Raw genomic sequence first — 20,415 nt, 5'->3', positions numbered from 1 at the left:
TACGTAGCATGATACAAAAAAGCTTCAATTACCTTAAAATCCACATAACTTTTGAACGGCTGCTGATACAAAGCATGGTCATAGCATGGTAAACGGCACGAGTGTTAAGGTATTCATTAGAATAAGTAGTGCATACAAAGCCTTTCATTTCTCTCCTCCTCGTTTGTCTTTTGCAACAAAAATTAGGTTTTGGCATAACATACGTAGTTGTCAAAGGAATCTTCATGGTGCACAAAAACATTAATGTTGAACAAGTATATTGAAGAGGATTAACATACATGTTGCAAGCCGAGTAATGCCGCCTTAAAAATAAGGAAAATGGACGAGGATAGGTATCCCCATTGCCGTTCAAATGCAATATATTTGGTCACGAGTACTTAACAACCGTAACAAGAGTTAAAAACTGAGCCCCTTTGATAATAGTGCCAAACAAAAAAACACACGTAATATTTAACCTATGAAATTCGCGACCAGAGCAAGAATCGCTTACAAATGATGCACAACTGTCAATGCCCCTAGCACTGGCTTCATCGGTATTTTTTTTCATTTGAAGAATTAATTAAAATAAACAAGAAAATAAAAACAGCTACACTGTGAACGAACTCGCACATAACATAGCCAACTATTTTATATATTCTGCGCACATTGCGTTGTATTACGTTATTCCTCTTATTAAATATTAATCACCTACAACAAGGTTTTGACATTTATTAAACCTATTTCTCGCTGATAAACTGTTCATTTCTGAACCATATGTCATAACTAGAACTTATCTAAAACCGTACCCATATCAATCAAATCAAATACGTTTTGAAGCATGATGGACATTTCAATGGGCCAAGAAGTACCATAACAAGGTTAAAATGATGACCAAATGTTTCAAATATCAACTGGAGACACAAAAAATACGAACGTGCATTGTACAAATGTTTAACACCACAAAGATAAAATATATTCAAAATTCACAAGGGCATGTTTGGATCGAAGAAGAATAACATGCAAACAAATTGCAAAATTGAAAAAAAGAAAGTAAATAACAGTTTTACAACCAACGTTTGCACAAATTCCTGAATATTCATGTTGTCAGATCAAATGTTTATTCTCCGTCAGTCTACCAGAGATGATATAAAACTCGCCGGACAAATCGAAGCTATAAATTCTGCAAAAGGTTCAACACCGAATTGCTCTCCTTCTGCAAAACGGAAAGTACCCTTTTGCCTAGCGTTTCCTCACATTTGTATCGCTTGTCTTGTGTAATGGTTGGTTCCTCGGATGATTTCTAAATATTTTAGAAATATTCACAATAAAAACATGATACTTATTGTAGCAAATGACCGGTATTTATGTAAGTTATTTACTTCCAGCCAATTTTCCTTTTCATTTCGGTCTTTGTCGGCTGGACGATTTTGCCAATTCAAACGGAAAAAAAACAGTAAGGATTAACATATTTGAGAGATCGTAAATGATTAGAAGTCTATACACATACTTAAAAAATAAAATAAAAGTCACGTGTTGACATTTTACAACAAATAAGACGGATCTGCATCAAATTTAAATGACAACTCCCCCTCTACCGCCAAATCAATTCGGAACACTTTTTCCCTCAAAAACAACCTCGGATGTATTCCGTTTACACTATATTTGGAGTGCATATCATGGGTATCTTACAATCGGTTCTGGGCAGTTAATGAAATCTAAAACAAACATGTGTTAATGGTGGTTAGAAAGATATTATAAAAAATTATTAAGCAACAATATTAACATACCATTGAATCTTCATCAGAACCATCCATCACGGCATTTGCTAAAACAGTAAACATTCATATGCGAGTAAATACGATCACAGTATTAAGTGGCACGTTTTATATACACCTTTTTGTTTTCCTTTCTAATTAAAGATATTTCATCACCCATCAATCCTCAGCAATTGGTAGCAGACTGAACATAGATATCCAACAAAAACCACTCCGTTAGTTACTTGCAACCGCTCGACACCTTTGTTCGGCAAACATATTGAAGACCACATGACAGGTCAATATAAATGGATATCATGCCAATTATTTCATGACAAAGGGGATTTAAAAAAAAATATATTGAAAGATAACTTCATGCAGGGGATTTCTATAAATACTCAAACATTATCGTTGTAGTTGTTGGCTCTAAATTGGAATACATTTTACATAATAATATTGATAAACAAAGACGACCGAAAACCTGAATGACAAAAAAATAACAAAAAAGCTAAGCTGAAAAACATAGTATAATAAAAACCAAAATCCCGATCAGCGTTGATTAAGTTTACTGAACAATGTGTTATTAAATGGCCAATTTAAATTGTATTCAGAAAGAAATAGGTCTTTAAAAGCATTCAATTATCGGATTATTTTTTAAAAAAAAGCACTAGACAATACGTAGTTCACAGGTCGGCTACTTATTGCCCAAACAGTTTTTTTTGCAAAATGTGGGTTTTGTTATGCATTGTATGTCTGTTTTCATAAGTCGGCGATCGGTCGTACCTCCAGGTGAATTATCCTTACTACCCGTATCACGCTGTCGGGACATTCTTACGACATTCTGTGATATATAAGGTGAGACTACTCTCAAGATACTGATTCACAAAAGGTTGACCAAACTGTGAGTGTATTTTACGACATCTCAACGATTTTTTAGATATATATACGATTACGTTACATCATCACAAAATTGTCATCTCAATTTTGGGCATAAGTGTTGTAATCTATAGCCGCACTCCAATTTACATACTCTTGTATAAGATTGTATGCGACTAGGATTGATTATGAATGACCCGCAACAGAACAACCCAAAATGTGTAGGCGAGTGCATTCGAGGGATATAAGACTCATGTAATCTCATACACTCGTAGGCATAGTATAGTTTTGTATTAAACTACCGAACTAAACCCGACTTAGGGCGTAATAGATCGTACCTAACCTGGTTATTCCGTGATTTACCTTTTAATCTTACCTATGTGTTTCCATTCGAACTCAAGTCGAATAATTTGTTGCATATGAAATGAAATCGCGGCCATTACCTTCTGTTTCAAAACGATTAAAACTCAATCAAAGTCATTGTGACGAAGGGGCGATTTATAAAGTCGAACTTGTGTTGTTATATGTCGCATACGAATATAGTTGGAAGTGCTTGCGTTCATTTAAAACCATTTAAGTAAAAACACTACGTACGTCAAACATACTATCGCACGAATGTGCAAGACGGATAAAAAGTACTCACTGAAAAGAAGTGTTTCGAGGAATTTCGTATTTATTTCAGAGGAGCATTTATCGTTGACACGTCATAATTAAAGCGATATCGCTTCCACTTACTCTAGACATACGGCCAATTACGAGCTAGCCGAAATTCGTACCCGAAGCCAAGTTAATGCGGTAGGAGTTCACAACGTTTTACGAAATTGTATGCTTAGTACGTATTTCACGACGGAGAACCGCTTTGAAACGAACAAATATTATAAATTATCAACATAGTCGTGTTTGATTAATGTTTTCAAGCTAGCTTTATGTAATAAAGGATGTGCAATACTTTTGTTCCTTGGGTGGAACACACAAAAAACAAACAGCTATCTGTGAAAGTACCTGTGTTGTCTGTCTGGACATCTGATATAAATGATTTCTGACGAAAACACCACTCATTTACATTAGTGTTACAAGTGTTCATGTGTACTTTAATGGAATTAATACGATATAACAATATATATAGGCATTTACCATAAGTTGTTGCTGGTAAATTTAAACTTAGAATTTTGGTGTTGCTTTTGTAATTAATAGTGCTCTTTTGAGTGTAACTTATGATATAATTGATGAGTACTACCTAGCTTAGGAGCCTCTTTAACATCTTTAACATCTTTCTTCTTCGTTAGCCATACGTACAGAACCAACCCGATCATTCCAACAGAAAGTGTTAGCTGTATCCACACGGGCAAACATTTGCTCTTTCCAAGACAAAAAAAAATAAAGTTGTACAAACGGATCTGTGAGAGTGAAGCTTTAATAAAACTCCACATATAAGTTTGAAAATTCACCATTGCTATCGTGTACAAATTTGAAAACTAAATTATTTTTATTGTTAAATGATATAAACTCGGCGGCATTCCAATATTCCTTATTAAGCAGACCAAATAACCAATACATAGTCGGGGTCGGCGTAGTAAAATCCTTGGCTTCATTCTATACATTGTTTTTGTATTCAGAATTAAAGTGAAATTGGTATAATATATGCAAAAAGGCCCGTACCTTGTAGACTCGGCCTTGGATTCGTAAACGTATTCACTGCTAAAAGTTTGAAGTTATTTTGGGTAAAATTCAAATGCTTTCACTGTATTTAAATGGGTTTTTTTATTTGCATTGTCTACTTGTAGTCAATTCACCATTTTTACATCGAAATACATACGTAAAAATACTTCTAAAGGTCTCGTGTTAGAAGGAATGATTAATACTTTAATCGTCATACCGCGTACCAAGTACATGGTGCTAGGTGTACGTCTTATGTTACTTCCATTTATGTCTTCTTTTTCAGTATCAATATAGTTTTTGCATTCAACCTGCATGTATTTGAGTTATAATCCGCTTAAAACTGGCGAGCGCCGCTGTAGCGAATGAGGTCCTATCATCAATTATAGATAGCGGATGATGCACAAAGTCTGCCGAGGCAGGATTGGAGCACAAAAAATGAACACCATTTAATCACATAACGATTTTCATCTTAACACATAATCCTATCCTGTAGTTCCTATAGTGCGGCAAAGCCCTGTTTGATTATCATACACCGGGCCCTTTGACATCCGTAGTGTGCATCGTCGGGCAACCATCTCCGGTATTTGCAATTATTAAAAATACTTTTATGACCAAGTACAGCATGAAACGGAAAATAAATATCACAACACACCAAGAGACCGAACATGAGAATCAAAATTATAGGCAATGCCACGAAAACAATAATCCTTTGTATCGTAACATTAGGAGACCCAACCGCTGAAGAGGTGCTATAAGGGGTCGCAAAATACGATGTATATACATGAAGCGAAAAACAATTACAACACAGCATAGGACCAAACAGGAAAATCAAAACCATAGACAATGCAAAAAAAAAACAATTCCATCCTTTGCTTCGTTATATTTGGAGAACCAATCGCTTGAATTAGTTTGTTATGTGCCGCAGAATACCTACATGCCAATAAAAGGCGGTAGGCACCAAAAGGAGCAACTTCTTAAAAATTGAGAAAGACCAAAACCATGTTGGCTGCTTTTTGAATCACGCGCTGCACACTATGTTAAAAACACGAATTTTCTAATAAAAACACATCGCTGTATTTCAATATTGACCAAAAAGGGATTATTTAAGGAATAAATTGCGGGGTTGGTGTCATTATCGGGGTTTGAACGCACTTGGGCTGGTCAAAGTGTGTGGAGTCCGAAGGATTCCACGCGTACGTTGACAGCCCAATTGCGTTCATATCCCCGATAATGACATCAACCCTGCAATTCATTCCTTAAATTTACACCAATAGTTCAATATTTCATTCAAGAATTGTTAAAAAAATACTTCATTTCATTTAAGAAAACCTTTCAGCAATCCTTTTTTACCCATAATGTAAATAGAACGACCCGACTGTAACCGGAAACATTTTTTTCAAATGACGTCACAATAACGCGGGAAAAGATCAACCACTGGAAACACATTTGGCAATAATACGTTTAAAATAAAATAAATTAACACATAATAGTCATTCTAAAATGTTGATTTATATTTACGGGACCTACTGACACAATACAACAATTAAAAGATCAATAGTTTTGATGTATATTGTTATGCGATGAATTGCGATCCGAACATATCCGAAGATGTTGCGTTCATCGATTGATAAACGCAATTGCCGAAAGGCAGTTCATTTAAGGAATGGAAGTTGAGGTGTAAATATATTAGAATTAACAAATGAAAACACATGGTTGTATAATCCAAATTATTTCTATAATGACCAAGTCCAAATGAGTTGACGACTCGCTAATGATATTATTGCTTTTTGCAAGGGGCATCTGGTAAATACATTGGATAATGCAACCATGTGCTTTAAATGATTTACAAAAAAAATCATATTATTGTTCAACTGATTGTAATGGTTTGATGTTAGGTTAATGAATTAGGGCCTCATGGAAAACAACTTAAATCATAGTATACCTTAATACAATAATCGGAACAAGAAATACATGAACCATTCTAGTTTAAGGCCATAAATTGCTGACATATGCTGAAACCGATGTGCTAAATATTGGAATGTACATGTACTTATATCCAGCTGATTACACAAGACAATCAAGACATTCGATACAATCATAGCGTACATACAAACGAACCATATGTGTAACCCGTTTTCGAAAAATCTACTTTCGATTTAAATGTATTCTATATTAAGAAAACATTCAAAGGGAGGCTAATGATATTGTGTAGAATAATTGCTTTTTCTTCACATCATTATTAGAATGACGTATATAGCTAAATGAAAAAAAATGGCTAGTGGGAATCAAATTTGAAGCATGCAACCATGCCAATTTTAACTCTTATTTGAAAGCGTCCATATACTCTTATTAAGGGTTGTGTGTGTGTGTGTGTGTGTGTGTGTGTGTGCGTGCGTGCGTGCGTGCGTGCGTGCGTGCGTGCGTGCGTGCGTGCGTGTGTGAAATGATATTTCATGGCTTTCAAGGCTACATTAAAGGAACATTTAAAACTTTTCAATGTTTATATAAATTAAAGAAAAAACACTAGTATTTGTCCATTGGATACAGCCATGTATTATTAGTTACACTGTAAGTAGCTTGGGGTGTATTGGATATACACTTCAGTATTTTCATACCGTGTACGAGCTGAGCTCACACGTGGTATGATAGCACTGATGGTGTATATCCAATACACCGTGATTCTATCTGTATAACGATTATATCTCATCGAGTTTTTTTATTTGTAATACAGATACTAAGTTTACAAAAATAATTACATTTTATAATTCAAAATATAAGGGGTGTATGGATTATACACTCCCTCCGCGTGATCAATTAAGACCAATCGGATAGCGTCAATTATGTAGGAGGTGAGATAATAAACTTTATTATGGCTTCTTCTGTATGAAAAATAGTACCTTGAAGGAGATAGCACAGGCACTAGTAATAACTATATTGTTATATGTGTTTAATGTAGTGTTCGCTTACTCCGAGTACCTTTAAGCACGGCATTGGATAAATGTTACGGTGGAGGAAATCGATAATAAAGAAGAGCATATCATGTAATAGAATAGCTGAGATATCCGCTGGTGGAGCAGACTGTAAAAGAATAGCTGAGGTACTTGATGGTGAAGCAGACTATAATACAATAGCTGTGGTACCTGATGGTAGAGCAGACTGTAATCAAATAGCTGAGGTACTTGATGTTGAAAAAAACTGTTGCAGAAAAGCTGAGGTAACAGATTACGGAGCAGACTGTAAAAGAATAGCTGAGGTACCTGATGTTGAAGCAGACTGTAATATAATAGCTGAGGTTAATGCTGGTGAAGCAGACTGCAATATAATAGCTTAGGTACCTCCTTGTGAAGCAGATTATAATGGAATAGCTGAGGTATCTGATGGTGAAGCAGACTGTAGTGGAATTGCTGAGGTATCTTTTGGTGCATTAGACTGTAATAGAATAGCTAAGGTATCTGATAATGAAGCAGACTGTAATGTAATAGCTGAGGTATCTGATGGTGAAGTAGACTGTAATGGAATTGCTGAGGTATCTGATGGTGCAGCAGACTGTAATAGAATATCTGAGGTATCTGATAATGAAGCAGACTGTAATGGAATAGCTGAGGTAGCTGATGGTGAAGCAGACAGTAATGGAATAGTTGAGATATCTGATGGTGGATAAGACTCCTATAGAAAAGCTGAGGTACATGATAGTGAAGCAGACTATAATAAAATAACTGATGTACCTGTTGGTGAAGCATACTATTACAGAATAGCTGAGGTACCTGATGGTGGAGCAGACTGTAAAATAATAGCTAAGGTACCTGATGGTTGATAAGACTCCGAAAGAATAGCAGAGGTAACTGATGGTGGAGTAGACTGTAATAGTATAGCTGAGGAACCTGATGGTGAAACAAAATGTAATGGAATAGCTGAGGTAGCTGATAATGAAGCAGACTGTAATGGAATAGCTGAGGTAGCAGATGGTGAAGCAGACAGTAATTGAATAGTTGAGATATCTGATGGTGGATAAGACTCCTATAGAAAAGCTGAGGTACCTGATAGTGAAGCAGACTATAATAAAAAAGCTGGTGTACCTGTTTGTGAAGCATACTGTTACAGAATAGCTTAGGTACCTGATGGTGGGTTAGACTCCGAAAGAATAGCAGAGGTAACTGATGGTGGAGCAGACTGTAATAGAATAGCTAAGGTACCTGATGGTGGATTGACTCCGAAAGAATAGCTGAGGTACCTGATGGTGGAACAGACTGTAATTGAATAGCTAAGGTACCTGATGGTGGATTAGACTTCTATAGAAAAGCTGAGGAACCTGATGGTGGAGCAGACTGTAATAGAATAGCTGAGGAACCTGGTGGTGAAGCAGTCTGTAATAGAATAGCTGAGGTACCTGATGGTAAAACAGACTGAAACGTCATAGCTGAGGTATCCGATGGTGGAGCAGACTGTAATAAAATAGCTGAGGTAACTGATGGAGAAGCAGACTGTAATAAAATAGCTGATGTAACTGTTGTTGAAGCATACTGTTACAGAATAGCTGAGGTACCTGATGGTGGATCAGAATGTAAAATAATAGCTTAGGTACCTAATGGTGGATCAAATTCCTATAGAATAGCTGAGGTACCTGATGGTGGAGCAGACTGTAATAGAATAAGTGAGGAACCTGATGGTGCTGCAGACTGTAAAAGAATAGCTGAAGTACTTGATGGTGGTGTAGAGTGTACTAACATAATAGCTGAGGTTTCTTATGGTGAAGTAGACTGTTATAGAATAGCTGAAGTACCTGATGGTGTAGCAGACTGTAAAATAATAGCTGAGGTACTCGATGGTTGATCTGACTGTTATAGAATAGCTGAGATACCTGATGGTGAAACAGACTGTAATAAAATAGCGTAGGAAAATGATATAGGATCAGGCTTTAAAAAATAAGATGGTAAATCTGACTGTAATAGAATAGCTGAGGTACCTAATGGCCGAGCAGACAGCAAAATAGTAGCTGAGGTACCTGATCGTGGAGCAGACAATAATAGAATAGCTGAGGAACCTGATGGTAGATATGACTGTTATATTAAAGCAGAGGTACCTTATGGTGGAGCAGACAGCAAAAGAATAGCTGAGGTACCTGATTTAGGAGCAGACTGTAATATACGAGGGTTGTCCGGACAGTTTTGAGACTGTGTCTATATTTCAAAATGTTTTTAATATAAATCAACAAACAATAAACAGCTGTGTATATAGACTATTCACGAGTTTCCTTTTGAAAAATAAAAATTAATAATCTCAAATTAAGGAAGAAAATGGTTGTCAAGACAACCCATCTAGCGCTTCACGGAGCACTTTGAAATTGACGTTTTCTGAAAATTGTTCACAATTCATATATACTACTCTGTCTGAATAATAGACGCCAAAACATCACGTCAAAACATATGACGACAGTATGACGTCAGCTGCATCACTAAGAAAATTATTGACGCAATCTAACAGTAGACATGGTTGTAACGATCAGCGGAAGTAGAGAGGTATTTCGAAGATGTCGGAAAAAACCCAACGTTAACGTCACGCACGGAGCAGCGCGCTATGATCAAACACTGTGTTCGCAGCGGAATAACTCCTACAAATACCTATACGTTTCTAACACGGGATAAATCAAAGCCAGCATGTTCAAGGGCTTTGGTATTTCGCTGGTATGGACGTTTCAGTGACGAGCATGGAAATGTGTGCGATTAGAAGCGGAGCGGCAGACCGTCAGTCGTGAGCAAAATTGACGTAAATTCAGTGCAGGACATGTTACAAGAAGACTGGCCGAGGACAGAGAGGGAAATTGACGAATCCGTTCAGCTAAAAAGAACAGTAGTTCATAATATCATAAAAGGGTGGTACGGACAGATATTCAAGCAATGAGTTGATTTTCACCGTAAGTGTGTACGAGCGTATTTTGAAAAACTGTAAATGACGTGACGCAATGGGACAACGAAGTGCTCCGTGGCTTGTAACCTGTACTTTTTGTAATGTTTGTTGTATACGTTCACTTCGTAGTATATTGTTGAAACTTTCAGGATTTGTTTATATGAGATACGATTGACAGCTGATAAAAATTTAATTGCATCCTATGAGTGGTAAGTTTTTTATGAATGCAGTCTCAAAACTTTCCGGACAACCCTCGTAATAGCTGAGGCATCTGATTGTGGAGCAGTATGTAATGTAATAGCTGAGGTATCTAATGGTGGGGTACACTGTAACAAAACAGCTATGGTAACTGAATGTAAAGGACACTGTAATAAAATAGCTGATTTACCTGTTGGTGAAGCAAACAATTACAGAATAACTGAGATAACTGATGGTGGAGCAGACTGTAAAATAATAGCTAAGGTACCTGATGGATGATCAGACTCATAAAGAAAAACTGAGGTACCTGTTAGTGGAGCAGACAGTAATAGAATAGCTGTGGAACCTGATGGTGAAGCAGACTGTAAAAGAATAGTTGAGGTACTTGCTGGTGGATTTGATGTAATAGAACAGCGGAGGTACTCGATGGTGAAGTAGACTGTTATAGTATAGCTGAAGTACCTGATGGTCAATTAGACTGTTAAAGAATAGCTGAAGTACCTGGTGGTGGAGCAGAATGTCAAAAAATAAGTTATCAGATGGTAGATCTGACTGTAATAGAATAGCTGAGGTACCTGATGGTGGAGCAAACTGCAAAAGAGTAGCTGAGGTACCTGATGATGGATTAGACTGTAATAGAATAGCTTAGGTACTTAATGGTTGAGCACACTATTATAGAATAGCTGATGTACTTGATGGTGGAGCAGACTGTAAAAGAAAAGCTGAGGTACCTGGTGGTTAATTAGACTGTAATAGAATATCTGAAGTACCTGATGGTAGATCAGACTGTAAAAAAATGTATCTGATGGTAGATCTGACTGTTATAGAATAGTTATGGTACCTGATGGTCAAGCAGACAGAAAAATAGTAGCTGAGGTACCTGATGGTGGAGCAGAAAGTAATAGAATAGCTGAGGTACCTGATGGTAGATCTCATTGTAAAATAATAGCTAAGGTCCCTGATGGTGAATCAGACTCCTATAGAATAGAAGAGGTACCTGATGGTGAAGCAGACTGTAAAAGAATAGCTGTGGAACCTGATGGTGAAACAGACTGTAAAATAATAGCTGAGGTACCTGATGGTGGAGCGGATGTTATAGAACAGATGAGGTAACTATTGGTGAAGTAGATTGTTATAGTATAGCTGAAGTACCTGATGGTGAAGATGACTGTAAAATAATAGCTGCGGTTCTTGATGGTGAAGCAGACTGAAATAGAATAGCTGAAGTACCGGATGGTCAATAAGACTGTTAAAGAATAGCTGAAATACCTGATGGTGGAGCAGACTGTAAAAAATTAGGTATCTGATGGTAGATCTGACTGGTATAGAATAGCTGAGGTACCTGATTGTGGAGCAGACAGCAAAAGAGTAGCTGAGGTACCTGATAGTGGAGAAGACAGCAAAATAATAGCTGAGGTACCTTATGCTTGGGCTGACATTCATTGAATAGCTGAGGTACCTGATCGTGGAGCAGACTGTACTAGAATAGCTAAGGTACATCATGGTTTAGCAGACTGTTATAAAACAGCTGAGGTACCTGATGGTGGAGCAGACTGTTATAGAATAACTGAGGTACCTGATAATTTATTAAACTTTTATCGAATAGCTGAAGTATCTGATGGTTGATCAGACTGTAAAGAAACTAAAGATACCTGATGGTGGATCTGACTGTTAAAGAATAGCTGAGGTACCTGACAGTGGAGCAGACAGCAAGAGTGAAGCTGAGGTGCATGATGGTGGAGCAGACTTTAAAAGAATGGCTGAGTTACTTGATGGCGGAGCAGCCTGTGTAATTAACGCTAACGTACCTGATGGTGGATCAGGCTGTTAAAGAATAGCTGAGGTACCTGCTGGTAGAGCAAACTATAAAATGAAAATTAAGGTATCTGATGGTGGATCAGACTGTTATAAAATAGCGGAGGTACCTGATGGTGGATCAGACTGTTATCGAATAGCTGAGGTACCTAACGATGGTGCAGACTGTAATAAAATAGCTGAGGTACATGATAGTGAAACAGAATGTAATAGAATAGCTGAGGTACCTGATGGTGGAGCAGAATGTTATAGAACAGATGAGGAACCTGACGTTGAAGCAGACTTTAATTGAATAGCTGAGGTACCTCAAGGTGAAGCAGAATGGAATAGAATAGCTAAGGAACCTAATGGTTGATCAGACTGCTATAAAATAGCTGAGGTACCTAATGGTTGAGCAGACTGCAAAAGACAAGCTGAGGTACCCGATAGTGGATCAGACTATTATAGAATAGCTGAGGAACCTGACGGTGGAGCAGACTGTCAAAGAATAGATGAAGTACATGATGGCTGAGCAGACTAAAATAGAATATCTTATGTACCTGGTGGGGAAACAGAATGCAATAGAATATCTGAAGTACCTGATGGTGGAGCAGACTGTAATTAAATAGCTGAGGTACCAGATTGTGGAACAGACTATAAAAAATAGCTAAGGCATCTGATGGTGGATCAAACTAGTTTAGAAAAGCTGAGATACCAGATGGTGGAGCAGACTGTTATCGAATAGCTGAGGTACCTGATGCAGGAGCAGACTGTTATTGAATAGCTGAGGTACCTGATGGTGGAGCAGACTCTCCTAGAATAGCTGAGGTACCTGATTTTGGAGTAGACTGTAATCGAATAGCTTAGGTACTTGATGGTGGAGCAGACTTTAATGGAATAGCCGAGGTACCTGATGATAGAACAGAATGTGCTTGAATAGGTGAAGTATCTGATGGTGGAGCAGAATATAGTAGATTAGCTGATGTACCTGATGGTGGAGCAGACTGTAATCGAATAGCTGAGATACTTGATGGGGAAGGGGCTGAATGTTATAGAATAGCTGAGGTACCTGATGGTGGTGCAGACTGTAATTGAAAAGCTGAGGTACTTGATGGTGGAGCAGACTGTAATCGAATAACTGGGGGACCTGATGATAGAGCAGAATTTACGTGAATAGCTGAAATATCTGATGGTGGAGCAGAATATAATAGAATAGCTTAAGTACATGATTCTGAAGTAGCTGGTTATAATATTGCAGAGGTATCTGATGGTGAAGCAGACTGTAATAGAAAAGCGGACGTATCTGATGGTGGAGCAGACTGTAATCGATAAGCTGAGGTACCTCATGGTTTAATAGACTGTTATCGAATAGCTTAGGTACCTGATTGTGAAGCAGACTGTTATCGAATAGCTGAGTTACCTGATGTAGAAGCAGGCTGTTATCGAATAGCTGAGGTACCTGATGGTGGAGCAGACTGTTATAGAATAGCTGACGTACCTGATGGTGGAGCAGTCTGTTATGGAATAGCTGAGTTACCTTATGGATGAGTAGACTATGATCAAATAGCTGAGCTACCAGATGGTGGAGCAGACTGTTATCGAATAGCTGATGTACCTGATGCATAAGCAGACTGTTATCGAATAGCTTAGGTACCTGATGGTGAAGCAGACTGTAGTCAAATAGCTGAGGTACTTGATGGTGGAGCAGACAGTAATTGAAAAGCTGAGGTACATGATGATAGAACAGAATGTGCTTTAATAGCTGAAGTACCTGATGGTGGAGCAGAATGTAATAGATTAGTTGATGTACTTGATGGTGAAGCAGACTGTAATCGAATAGCTGAGGTACATGATGATGGAGCAGAATGTATTAGATTAGCTGATGTACCTGATGGTGAAGCAGACTGTAATCGAATAGCTGAAGTACCTGGCGGTGGAGCAGAATGTAATAGATTAGCTGATGTACCTGATGATGGAGCAGAATGTTATAGATTAGCTGATGTACCTGGTGGTGAAGCAGACTGTAATAGATTAGCTGATGTACCTGATGGTGAAGCAGACTGTAATCGAAAAGCTGAAGTACCTGGTGGTGGAGCAGAATGTAATAGATTAGCTGATGTACCTGATGATGAAGCAGAATGTTATAGATTAGCTGATGTACCTGATGGTGAAGCAGACTGTAATATATTAGCTGATGTACCTGATGGTGAAGCAGAACGTAATAGATTAGCTGATGTACCTGATGGTGAAGCAGACTGTAATAGATTAGCTGATGTACCTGATGGTGAAGCAGAACGTAATAGATTAGCTGATGTACCTGATGGTGAAGCAGAACGTAATAGATTAGCTGATGTACCTGATGGTGAAGCAGAACGTAATAGATTAGCTGATGTACCTGATGGTGAAGCAGAACGTAATAGATTAGCTGATGTACCTGATGGTGAAGCAGACTGTAATAGATTAGCTGATGTACCTGATGGTGAAGCAGAACGTAATAGATTAGCTGATGTACCTGATGGTGGAGCAGAATGTAATAGATTAGCTGATGGACATTATGATGGATCAGAATGTAATAGATTAGCTGATGTATCTGATGGTGAAGCAGACTGTAATCAAATAGCTGAAGTACCTGATGGTGGAGCAGAATGTAATGGATTAGCTGATGTACCTGATGGTGAAGCAGGATGTAATCGAATAGCTGAGGTACATGATGATGGAGCAGACTGTAATCGTATAGCTGAAGTACCTGATGGTGGAGCAGACTGTTATCGAATAGCTGAGGTACCTGATTGTGGATCAGACTGCTATAGATAAGCTGAGTTACCTTATGGTAGAGCAGATTGTAATAGAATAGCTGAGGTACCTGACATGGAATAGACTGTAATAGACTAGCTGGGGTACCTGATTGTAGACAGACCGCCACCTTTAAAATACACCCAACCGCAATTGTGGCAACTGTGATCCGCACTCTTTGCTCCACCATCTTTCACGCATTGATTGTTAGTTACTTTATTCTGGATTTAGAATATTTATACTTATAATAATGGTGTGCCATTGATACCTAATCCATTCGAAAAATAGTGAGCGTTACTTGGAGACAAGTTTCTCTGCAATAACAATAGCACTGGACAATACGGTATACGATGCATAGTTATGGTTTTAAAATGCAAATTTCAATTGGAATCTTACCGTAACAGTGTGATCCCAATAACAAACATCTGAACATCAAATAATAAGATTCTAGTTCAAAAAGGAACAACCAACAACCAAATGTGACTTCATAAACTGTGTGTTATGTCCACACTGGATTATGAACTTCTACGAAAACTATTTTCGAATATTTGCTATTTTCTTCAAGTATTTCGTAAATACAAGTACAGTAAAATATTAAGTTATATAACCAACACTAAACAGTTTAACAAATAGAAACCCAAACAATCCATTTTGCATTATGTTTTTCGAGGGGAATGCTTAAACTTTTTAACTCCACTAAGCATATGTAACTTGATTAACAAGAGGGTCATGATGGCTCTAAATCGCTAAACTGAGTGAAAGTTTTTAACATTTGTTTTTGTATGATAATAAATAAGTTTATTCGTGTATGGAGATGCAACTAGGGATCAAACTATAGTCGAGTATTGTCAAATATTGGATTTGTTACGGTCATCAGAGCACAACATTAACATTTGTTTTCAAAACTGTACACATGGTCCTTCCTTGCTGCATCTTAAACAATAAAATCGTAGTTCATAAGGTTACAGTATCGCTCATCCGAGAACAACATTGATATTTGTTTTCAAAAATGCACTCCTGGTCCAAATTTCACTGCTGTATCTATTAAAAGAGAACGATGTTGATAAGTTATCAGTATAGCTCATTAAGGGACATAATTTGGAACAAATTTGGGTGAAGGCCACTGTATAATGCTACATACAACATACATGTATCAAGGGTCAAGGCCATGACTTGACTTGATTAATAATACTGTCAATTATTTAGTTAAACTTCTCTTTGTTAGTTATTCGGTGAGCAATGCAGACCCTTATCTAAATGATTGCTAAGTACAAACTACATTAATAAAACAATAACTAGTATTTAAACATGTATATTGTGTAACAAACCGATTGAAAAATACGAGACTAAATCCGCAAGTCTCAAGCTCATTTAACTTTTTGCATTTGTCATTCTAGACAATCTGCAACTTTCCCAATATCAAAATAGCACGATCTGTTTGTTTAATTCGCGCGCTTGCTATAAATGCAACCGTTGAAAGGGTTTTTTTAGTATTCCTGTTGCATCGCTTAGAAAATTTAGTACAGGGATTACGTCAAAGCAAGAATGATGTAGAAAGTTAGACTGATGTTGCCATGCCAATAGACGATGTGCCGGCAGTTGGTGAAACGGAGGTATCACGTACCGATAAAATGCATGTCGCTTATCGCAGGATTTTTCTTTGAGTGTTGGTTTTTATGCCTGTCTTCAATAAGGTATGAACAATAACAATTTTACCAATTTTGCAGCGAACTATTATATATTCATTAGAAACGCAAAAAAATGTTTTCACGTTTTCATTTCAATTAAGCATGGATGTATGTCTGTATGAAACATCAATTCCGAAGCATCATACACGCATACTAGTAAACTTGCTTCCATCAGCCCAATAAAACAGCTATAACCAGTCGACGTAGAGGTAGCAAAGGCAATTAAATACACAACATTAGAGTATCATATCCAAACGGAGTTTTATTGGTTATATAAAAAAAAAACCTCCCCTCACCAGTATGAAAATGTTCATCCGAAATTTTATTCAAACAATGCGGCAATGATTGGCAGTATCAACGATATACTTTGGAGAGTAATCGAGACTATAAGTATCTATCATGTGTTTCCGGTACGGATAGAAAAATCCGACCCGAGGGCACGTGCGTAACCCGGTAACGAGGCGGTTTTTGACTTGCCTATTTAAATTTATCAATTTGTGGAAAAAATGACGTTGAAATCGGACTTTTGTACAATTACACCAAAAAGTTGTTTGCTGATGTCATAGAGCGCAATTATTTTGAATAACTACAATAACGTTTTTTACGATTATTTATGTTCAATTTTAATTAAAAGTCTAGCAAACATAAATATTTGATTGCGCTTTATTGAAATGGCATAATATATTGTTCATAAACCATACAATAAATGAAATAAGAAGTGGTGCGTTGTTGCGCGTGAGTCATCTTACATAGGGTATGTAAAATACACACGTCCGGTATGCAAGAAGATTCTCTGCTACATTCTCGCCAAATACAACGTTCAGACGAAAGAATGGGTAGAAATCATCTGAATAAATCGCTGCGGGACAGCGTAGGAAAAAGAAGCCGCCTTTTAGTTTAAACCCCGGTGTTAAATAACACCACTGACACGCACACCGTAAAACAACCAATACACGATTAAAACCACCAAGCGCCGAGGTCGAAGCTCAGCGAGAAGTACTCACTTTGAGTTTTATAATTATACATGTAGCGATTTCATTGTAACAGTTATGTCGACCAAAAATGACAAGTTGTGGCTTCATGGTGGGATTTGTTGCTTTTAGATGTATATGTTTATTACTTCATAGAACTTCTTCATGTATTAATTAACATTTTGAAAATAAATCCGTTTAGTTGTATTTGTTCAATCAATATTTTATTCTAGTTTATGAAATTTTATTTTAGTACATTCTTTGAACCGAAGCTGATCCTAAAATCACGTTAAAACCCTAAACAGTTACAGGATGAGTCGCATAAATCATGTTACAGTGCGTGAAACCATTAAATGGCACCAACTTGGTGGACAGGTTAAAAAATGTTGATAAAATTCATACATTTATTTATCACCATTTCTTGAATACCTGAACAGCCGAACAATGACGTGGAAGTTTCTGTAGCTTTATAGTGAATGCCTTGTTATTTAACGTCCTCTTCAACCTTCGAAAATATTTCAATGTCTCGTTACTGTATATCAAAATAGATCGTCAAGATAAATGTCATTTCTCTGCTTTGGTTTTGTTTTCTAATATAAAATGAGCAGCCTTTGGTGTTTTTGGATGCCCTCGCTTGTTTGCAGTAACGTCAATGTGTTTGTACAAAGTTCAAGGGTGTGTTGTTACCTTGAACCTTTCTGTCCAACTAAATGTCATTTTTACCTCAGACGATAACTGGTTGTGAACATGAATAAGTCATATCTTCGCATACTAACCATCTGGCTGAAAGTGCCTTTTGGGAACGAGAGCAAACAAATGCAGGTTGATTCCCAGCTGGAAATGCGGGTTTTAAAGGGTAAATGATGAGCATTGCTATCCCAACATGTTGAGTCACAACCAACGGCAGCAGCGCAAATATCACTTGTTACTCCCAAAGAAGCATTAATCGTCGACTTTCCAGCACCCGATTTGCAAACAACAGCTATGTCTACAGCTTTGTTTTCCATCGATTCAAGTAGAAAAAGAAATTGTTTTCTTATTCATGCAAGAGGTCTTGCTAGGACAACTGGTCGCTGTGTTTATCTAGATGTCATGTTATCCAGTCTGTTTTATAAGAAAAAAGAAGGCATGTGCCCAGTGTTACCAAAAAGGTACGATTAATATTTAAATACAAGTCGTCAAATAGGTCCGACGCATGTCAACTCTTTGACCAGAGAAATTTGAGAAACCTTGATTAACAATTGACGGGATGGGCTAGTTACTGTTTTTAACCCAAGACAGGTATTTCTATTACAATATTTTAAAATTGTTCGAGCAATGTCTAAAGTTATAGGAAATTTGTCATAGTACATTTTTTGTGTCTGTAGTTCTATATAAAGCATTACCACTTAAGTATAATTATGGAATTACTTGCGCGGCATTGGTTTTTCTTAAAATATTAAATATATATGTATACATGCATTAATATACATATTGATATTGATGCATACACGATATATCATACAAAAATATATCTTACGCTTACCTTCATATAAACGTCTCTCTGAGTCGTCCTAAGGTTACAGACTACTAAATAAATTCCCTATATATTATATAGTCAATCGACCAATTGCATGCAAGATATCACTGATTCCTTGTGCTTCACGACACCCAACACCTTATATGGGGAGACAGTTCCACTTGTGTACTAAACAGTAAACGAGGTTTCATAAAAAGTGCATTTCTCAAATGAGAAAAATAAAATTGGATGAACGTGGATGGTAGGCAATTGTCTGAGATTTTATAACCATCATTTGATTCAATGTCATGTGTGTATTAAAGGAAATCAGGCATTTATCATTTGGTGTAAATTACCATCTAGACCGGCTTTTGAAACAACCCATGATGATAGCTAAACGGCACAAGGGAATTTTAACTTATACATCAAGATAAGTAGTTCGAACAAAGCTTTTTCACTTCTCGCATTGCCGTGGCATTGCCAAGTGAATTAACATACAACTTGGACGTTGCAAGCCGAGTTATAAGAAAATAGACGAGATGTGATTTATACACAGCGTATATGAATGCAGTATACACGAACAAGATAGGTGGTGTTTTATCGCTGACGTCGCAGAACAGGACTCGCATACAGTTCTTGAGGCGATCCCTTATATTTATATATACGTGTCTGAATGTCTTAAACATAAAGCTAAGTGTTTTTAAACAATGTATGCGACATCACAATTCTTTCATTGTAGAATTGTATTCATTGCCGACGTAAATCGCTAATCTGCTTATTGTGTACAGTATTGTCATTTATATTATTAATTCATTTGTACATATTTATATAATATGAATATCACGTGTGGTGGATATAAAGATATGTTGAGTTGAGTTTGTACTAAAGAACAACAATAACCATAATTCAAGAAAAGGAATACCCTTTTGAAAGGTGCCAAAGAAAACCAAAGCGTATTGTTTAACAAGTGAGCTCTGCGACCAGAGCAAGGTATCGCAGTCAAAAAATTAAATCACCCCCTGGTACTGGCTTTATCGGTTTCATATTTGTTTCAAGATATACCAGGCCCTGAAGGACAAAAATAAAAACAGCTACACTATAGACAAAGTACCACCTAACAGAGTCCGCTATTTAAAGCTGCACTCTCACAGATTGACGTTTTGACATTTTTTTGTCTTGGAATGAGCCAATGTTTATGTAAATGTCTGGAAACCAGTGGTACAAGACTAGTGACAGAATATCAGATCGCAGCGCTACTAACGCTTTAAGAAAAAATCAAATTTTCGGCAGTTATCCAATAA

This window comes from Mya arenaria, chromosome 3, assembly GCF_026914265.1.
Source record: "Mya arenaria isolate MELC-2E11 chromosome 3, ASM2691426v1".
Taxonomy (NCBI): Eukaryota; Metazoa; Mollusca; class Bivalvia; order Myida; family Myidae; genus Mya; species Mya arenaria.
The sequence above is the reverse complement of the archived record's forward strand: the minus strand, read 5'-3'. Positions refer to the sequence as shown.